Raw genomic sequence first — 8,741 nt, 5'->3', positions numbered from 1 at the left:
AAAAGAAAATGAACAAAATGAAATACTTATAGAAATATTACATAGCAACCTCTTTCAATGATAGCAGGTGAATCAAAAGCACTGTAGTTCGTTACATAATAAATAATATGACCGCTTACTTATCGGGAAATTTGTAAGTTCGATTAAATTTTTTTTTATTTCTTTTTAAGTAATACCATTATAGATATTTATACTCCTCTGAAATCAAGAAATCAACTCGTAAATAAACAAAACCCTCGAATCCATCACTGTACACACACACGCACGCGCACACAGACACAGACACAGACACAGACACACACACACACACACACACACACACGCACACATTCGTATATTTATGTATGTATTTATGTATGTTTGAAGATAAGCAAACCAAATCTTCATCATTTTGAGCCACTCACTCAATGAGTATTTCTGCCAAATTTGGTGAAAATCCGTTCGGTCGTTTTCCAGTTATTTCTTGCAAACACACAGACAGACAAAAACGGGCGATTATAATACCCTGCTTTCACTTACGCGCGCAGGGTAAATATCATTTACTGTGATTTTCCTTGGATTTTGTCAAACAAATTGATATAGAGGAAACTCATGCAGCTATATGTTAGTGAGGCCTGCCATATATATATATATATATATACACACACACACAACATATTAACAAGGGCAATACAAAAATTATTTCAATGCCAATATGCTGAGAACAGACTTTAAATCGTCAATTTCCACATTACAATATACGATTTAAAGTCTGTTCTCAGCATATTGGCACTGAAATAATTTTTTTATTGCCCTTGTTTATAAGTTGTTTATAATTGTAACTTTTATAGGTATTTTAATATGCTGCCACTTTTGAAGAAATTTTCTCTGAAAAAAAAAAATCCTATATATATATATATATATATATATGGCAGACATCACTAACGTATAGCTGCATGTATGTATGTATGTATGTATGTATGTATGTATGTATGTATGTATGTATGTATGTATGTATGTATGCATGTATGTATGTATGTAGAAGTGTGTGTAGAAGCCGTAACAACTTTGGACCGAAAGGAGGGATAATCCCATAGTCACATACAGTGCGTGATCTCGGGATTGATATGAGCAAAATGCCTCGTTTCACATGCATATCACCTGGATAGTAGCAAGGGACCAGAAAACTATGCTGATTCTATGGAGGACATTTGTACTCAGCCGTCTGGACTACTGCTCTCAGCTAAGAACTACGACTCTACTCCCTGGAGCGAAGACGGGAGAGAAAGATCCTGTGTGTATGAAAGATCCTGGGGGGACTGGCACCAAGGTTTGGAACCGAGAGCTATAACAGACCCCGAACTGGACGTCAATGCACTGTTCCAAAGGTCCCAGCGTGCAGACACTGATCACCTATATATGAAGAGAGCAAATGGAGAAAGGGGGCTGATAAGTGTGGAAGACTGCGTTTGTATCGAACTCGAGAGTTTAATGGGATACCTAGCCCAAAGTAAGGAAGCCTTGCTGGTGATAGTTAGGAACGAGGAAGTATTGAGAGCAGAGAAAAAAGGAAAACAAAGGAAGAAATGGAAAAAGGACATGAAGAAGAATTGCGCAAGAAGGGACAACACGATCAATTCCATGTAGCCACAACAGAAGTTTCTGGAAAAAAATAGATGGGATTGGCTGATGAAAGAATTCCTAAAAAAGAGATCGAGAGTACTATACTGGCAGCGCAAGACTAAGCTCCGGTCACGAACTGGAGGGTCATCCTGAGGAATGAGCAAGTGTCTCTGCTGTGCCGCATCTGCAATAGAGTGGATGAAACCATTGCCCATATCACGAACGAATGCCCTAGACTTGCCCCCAAACACTACAAGTTGTGACGACACAACCAGGTAACGAAAGCGCTACAATGGAAACTGGGCGAAAAGTGGGGACTAGAGAGAGGCAAGATGTGGTATGAGCACAGACCGCAGAGAATGACGGAGTCGTAGACTAGCAAAATCCTCTGGGATTTCCCAATCCAAACAGATAAGGCACTAGAGTATATCAGATCGGACCTAGCGGTGGTGGATAAGGTGCACCACATATGCTATATAGTTGATGTTGCATGCACCTCTGATCCACGAATAGTCCAGAAGGAAGGCAAAAATGTAGATACAACCCTCTTAAGTACGAAACAGCCCGGCTGTGGAAAAATGAAGAACAGTATCAGAAGGCATCAAGAGGAATATAAAGGAAATTGGAATAGAGTGCCCAGTAGAACTGTTACAAAAGCTTTGCCTCCTTTTCTCTTCTTCTTTTTCTTTCTCTTATTGACCCCGATCCCAGAAGGATAAAAGCAAATAATTTCTCTTATTTAGATACTAGGGGCAATTTCGTACAATATATTCATGGCATACAAAATATTGAACGTTAAGTGTAGGGATAACAGAAGCGTGTGAAGTAGAACAAATGTACTAAAAAAATGAAGGAAAAAGATCAAGGACGTTATTCAACAAACACTTAAAAACGCAAAAGTAGATGCAAATTGTGTTTTTTTTTTCCCGTTTTTTTTTTGTTTCAAAAACAAAAGTAAGGGTGGGTTTTTTTTTTTTTCTCGATAATGAAATTCCTAAGAAACATTTTCTTGGAAAATGAAATCACGAAAGGAGAAATGAAATTAATAAAATATGATACTATTCTTGCAATATTCGTTCAATTTTTTAACGTACCTGTTTTAATATGAACTGAATAACGATATCTCCGTTTCTGATAATATTCATATATATATATATATATTTCGTTTTTGGATTTGTTTTGCAAGATTCCTTATATGAGTTCGTGTGTTGAAGCATATTCTGTTGTGTCTGGGGGGAGTCATTTTCTATTTGTGCCTTGAAAAGACTATTGAAAAGGTTGCAAGACGCAACGAAAATTTTAGGAAAATAAAAAAAAAGAAATAAGTGGAAATTTTACCGGTGAGTGTGTTAAATTATAAGGTACAAAAAGAAAATGACTTTTCCCAGACATAACAGTATATATATATATATATATATATTATATATATATATATATATATATATATATTTATATATATATATATATATATATATTTATTTATTTATATGTACATATTTACATGTTTTCTGGAGAACGTCTTGGTTGGGTCGAATTAGAACAACAGGGTCTCCACCATATCACTTCTCGTTCACCACCGTTCGCATAGGTGCACCGAAATGTATCCATCAAACCATCAACATCTTCTGTGTCGGATGAAAAAGGAAACGACTCAATCCTTCAGCATATAATAATATTGTGCTATTATTTTTACTAAAAGTCTGTCATTTTCCCCGCCTTTTTGCGTGGCTTGTGACAATAAAATAGTATTCTCGTTTTAGTCACATTCGTCTATTAAAAGCCCTTTTTCCATTTTTTTTTTTTTTTGTAGGAGGCATTTTAACAGACGAATGTTTTGTTATTGTCGCAGACACCTATTTTACATATCACCGAAGAGAAAAGCTGAAAATGTAAAAATGAATATATAAGAATATATAAACCAGTATTTTTCTTTTGTTAAGAAACAAACTTCACTAGTTAACATTATCCCATGATAGCAGAATAATAAAAAAAAATTATATATAAAAAAATATCATTGTTCGTTCATATCTTTCAAATTCAAAAGCTTTCTGAGCTCAACAAAAGTATGTCTCACTACTCTGGTGACAGCAACTACAACAGCGATGACAACAATAATAACAATACTTTCTAATTTAGGTACAAAACCAGCAATCTTTCCTTCACTGGTTAAGTCAACCTCATCGACTCCAGTGCTTGACTTATACTTTATTTTATTGACCACAAATGGTTGAAAGTAAAGTAGACCTCGGTGAGATTTGAACATAGAAGGTAAAGAGAGGGAAAAAATATTGCTAACGATTCTGCTAGCGACCGCCTTAATAATCCTTTCTATTAAAGGCACAAGGCTTGAAATTTGGTGGAATGGTGCTAGTCGATTCATCCAAACCAATGCTTATCTGGTACTTTTTTCATCCACCCCGAAAGGATGAGGAGTAAAGTTGTACTCGGTGGAATTTGAACTTAGAACAAGGGCGAGACGAAATGCTAAGTATTTTGTCTAGCGTGCTAACGATTCTGGCAGCTCACCACATTCCACTGCACTAATAATAATAATAATAATAATAATAATAATAATAATAGTAATAGTAATAATAATAATAATAATAATAATAATAATAATAATAATAATAGTAGTAGTAGTAGTAGTAGTAGTAGTAGTAGTAGTAGTAGTACTAATAATAATAATAATAATAATAATAATAATAATAATAATAATAATAATAATTTTTACTATAGACACAAGGCCTGGATTTATGTGGGTAGGGGGAAATCGATCCTAGTACTTGACTGGTACTTAATTTATCGACCCCGAAAAGATGAAAGGCAAAGTCAACCTCGGCGGAATTTGAACTCGAAACGTAGCGACGAACGAACTGTTGGTAAACAGTTTGCCCGGCAATAATAATCTATATAATAATTTGCTTGCTCGTTCGCCCGTTATACATTAGTTAGTTAGATAGGTGGAGTAAGAGAGAGAGAAAGAGAGAGGGGGAGGGATAAGAGAAGAAAGAAGTAGAGAAAGGGGATTTATATTAATACAATTCGGCCAAGTGGTCACGTGGTCAGCTAAAGGTAGAGGCGAAGAACTAGAGAAAAAGAGGGAAAGAAGAATGTTAACGACGTGCGGTGGGGTGGGCAAGGAATACTTATTACGTAGTTAAAGATTTAGTTGAAGGGGAAGGTAGACAGAGAAAGAGATGTACAGGGGGGGAGTTATATTAAGAGAGAGGGGGAGGCAGATAGTGGTGATGGTAGTGGTGTGTTGATAGTGAAAAGTATTTTTTTTTATTGAACTAATTTCTTTTAAGCGACCATTGCTTAAAGCATGCTCATAAGTGCAACTATTTATCGCCAGTTCGCTTAAAAAATTCATATTTGCTTATACGGGCTAATTTATCTAAAACTCTGGATTTACAAGAAACATGGTCGCAAGCTGCCCGAGAAGGGATGCGCAGATACAGAGCACGGTTCAGAGAGGAACAGCAAGAAAATATAATTAAAAGAGGGAAAAGACAACACTCACAGAGACGTGAGGAAATGAATGTAGACGAACGTCAAGAATATTTAAAGAAGGCTAAACTATTACTGCTATAAAAATGCAAATCATCCTTTCTTTCTTAAAGAAGTCCTCTTAATTTTTTTCCATTCTGTGTAATTTCCACGAGTCTCACTAGTAGTAGTAGTAGTAGTAGTAGTAGTAGTAGTAGTAGTAATAATAATAATAATAATAATAATAATAATATAATAATAATGATAATAATAATAATAATAATAATAATAATAATAACAATAATAATAATGGTTTCAGATTTAGGCACAAGGCCAGTAGTTTCGAGGAGTGGGTAAGTCTATTACATCGACTACGGTGCTCAACAGGTACTTATTTTATTAACCCCGAAGGATGATGAATGGCAAAGTCGACCTCTGCGGAATTTGAACGTAGAGCGTGAAAACGGACGAAATGCTGCTATGGTATAAATAAACCGGGAAACCGTTACTAAATATATATTAAAGCAATTTATTAATTATTTTTTTTAATGCGCCCTTTTCAAGCCTAGCCAGGCTCATGGGCCCGGTTTCCCGGTTTCTGTGGCGTATACCAGACTTGTTCGGGCACCCACTGGCTAGCGTGTACGCGAACTGGCAACAGAATGGGTTTATCCCCAGATTTGTGCGCCGGGAAGAGGTGACGTTGATCAGAAAGGACCCGGACAAGGGGGACGTTTTAGATAATTTCAGGCCCATCACTCTGTTAAACGCAGAAGTGAAGATTTTGGCCAAGGTTTTAGCAAAAATGTTGGTGCGTGTCGCGAATGGTATAGTCGGAGAGGCACAGACATGTGTAATCCCAAGCAGAACCATTCAGGATAATCTCCATCTTACTTGCTATACCATAGAATGGGTTGGTGATAACTCTGGCACAGGTGGGGCATTGGTGCATTTAGATCAATCTAAAGCTTTTGATAGGGTCGACCATCGATACCTGGCGACTGTGCTTGCGCTGTTTGGCCTGGGCCTTGACTTCCTCAGGTGGTTCATCGCTCTGTATCACAACATTGACTCTATAGTTCGGGTGAACGGTTTCCTTTCGAAACCGTTCTGCATCAGACGCTCGGTTCGTCAAGGATGTCCGCTCTCACCACTTTTGTATGTGGTGGCTTTTGAGCTCCTACTGCGAAAGTTGACTGACATCCCGAGAGAACCAGGACTAGAGGAGTTTGTTTCAGCTTACGCGGACGATATCGCTATCAGCGTTACCACAGTAGCACGCCTACGTGAAGTGGGTAAGGCTTTTGAGGTTTACGAGACGGTGGCAGGAGCAAAGATCAACTGGGAAAAGTCGGTTGGCTTGCAGCTCGGCACCTGGGTTGGCAAGTCGATGCCTTCAGACAGCGTTGTTGGGCGCTGGACGGAGGGACCGGTTAAATTGCTGGGAGTCTGGTTTGGACCAGGCCTCCAGATAGAGAAGAACTGGACGGTGGTTTCGAGCGGGATGGCTGCAATAGTCAAGACCTGGTCTTGGCGGTGGTTATCCCTGAAAAGGAGGGCAGAGGCGGCCAATGTGTTTATCGCATCGGTCATTACCTACCGCCTGACCGTCATGCCCTGTCCGGATTCGTGGGTGATCAGGTTGGAGAGGCAGCTCTTTCGCTTTTTGTGGAAGGGCAAGTCGCCACTTGTGAAACACTCTATCTGTTGTCAGAAGCCGTTAAAGGGAGGTTCAGGGGTGCCTTGGTTAATAATGCGTAGGCATGCGTTGAGGTTGAGGCATCTCTGGATTCTCCTGGATGGTGAACGGATGTGGTTTCCGCTGGCCAGACAAATGTTCTCTGAGTTCAAAAGGTTTTGCGAACAGGAAGCCTGGTGTTCTTGTAGATCGAGGTCGAGTAAGTGGCATATGGAGTGTCGAAAGGCCCTCCTGATATTCCGTCGCTCGGGCAACGCCAGCGGTGGGGGTTCTACACGTTTTTTATATAGTGGGTTGGTAGAGTTTGAATGTGACGATGGCTTGGGGACGACTCTAGGTCTCTGGTATATTCAACTCGACAGCCTGTTCCACCGTACATTCGGGTTGAGAACGTTGGACAATTTCCATAAGTCCTTGACCTGGCAATGTTACAGGAGCGTCTTGTCCGTTTGGGATAAACTCGCAAGACATGGAAAATCTCACTCTCCGACCTGTCCAAGATGCGGGGGAGATAGGGAAACCGTCCCTCGCGCTATTGTCCAGTGCCCGGAGATATCTGCAAGGTGGGTTTATACTGAACACTTGTTGTCCGGCGAAGGAAGAGTACAGCTGTCGACTGGGTCAATTTTAAAAATTGACCCACCGGAATTTTTAACAAATGAAGGTAAGAATTGTTTTCTCACTGCTGTTGCAATAGCGAAGGAAGCAGTATGGAAGACTAGGATAAAAGGAATTAAGACGAGTAACTTTATCTCCGGCCACGAGTAAAGATCGTTTTTCACTTTTCACTTGAAAAGGAAGGTGTGGCTGGAGAAGAGATGCCTGTCGGAGAATGTGTTCTAAAAAAGATGGAAGCATGTTGCACGAGTGCTGTGCGTAAAAGGAACCATGTGAATAAGACGAGAAAAAAAAGAACAAAAATAAAGGTACCAGCGATAGATCGGGAGTAAGTGGGGTCGGACCGTGGCCTGATCATCGCTTCAATTGTATTGTCTTTGTACTGTTCATTTCAGTCGATTTTTTTACATTGTATTTAAATTTTTAAAGTCACATTATATGTAAAATCATATCGAATTACTGATCCCATCAGTTCTGTCCATTTCTATGTTTGGCCCGGTGGGCAATAAAAAGATTGGTATTTCGTCTGCCGTTACGTACTGAGTTCAAATTCCACCGAGGTCGACTTTGCCTTTCATCCTTTCATCCACTGGGGTCGATGTAACCGACTTATTCCCTATGTCTGTCCTTGTTTGTCCCCTTTATGTTTAGCCCTCTGTGGGCAACAAAGAAATAAATAGAACTTCTGCGACGGCGAACTGGCAGAATCGTTAGCACACCGCACAAAATGCTTCGCGACATTTCGTCCATATCTTTACATCTTTTGGGGTCGATAAAATGAGGTACCAGTTGAGTACTGGGGTCGATGTAAACGACTCCTCTCCTCTCCCGAGTTTGCTGTCCTTGTACCAAAATTTGTAAACTAATATAAAACCCTTTAACATTATGCAATAATGTTATGAAAATATATGCTTCAAAATACAAGTAAATTTATAAAACGCAAGTTATTATTATCTTTTCCTTATTAACCACTGAGGGCTCATATAAAAGATAGTGGATAGTAAACCACTAAATATATTGTCTGCAAGAACGAAAAGTAGAAAGTGAATGTTAAAGCTGATTAGCACTAAACGAGATAGTGCTAAGTGGGGTATTATTGTATTTGTTTCTTATCAATGGTTGAAGAGTTTTCGATAAGTTAACTGTTTAATATTTACAGCTGTAAGAATTATAAAATTCATATAGCAACATGTTAACATTGCGAGACACTGAAGTATAATTATCTTAGATAAAAAGTAGGTTAAAATTTTACAAATAAGCACAAGCATACTTGCATAGAGCAATGTATCAATTTCAACATATATAACGCTCCAAATCTATAAAGATAACATTT

Source organism: Octopus sinensis, linkage group LG2, assembly GCF_006345805.1.
Source record: "Octopus sinensis linkage group LG2, ASM634580v1, whole genome shotgun sequence".
NCBI classification, from domain to species: domain Eukaryota; kingdom Metazoa; phylum Mollusca; class Cephalopoda; order Octopoda; family Octopodidae; genus Octopus; species Octopus sinensis.
Note: the sequence above shows the minus strand (reverse complement) of the source record.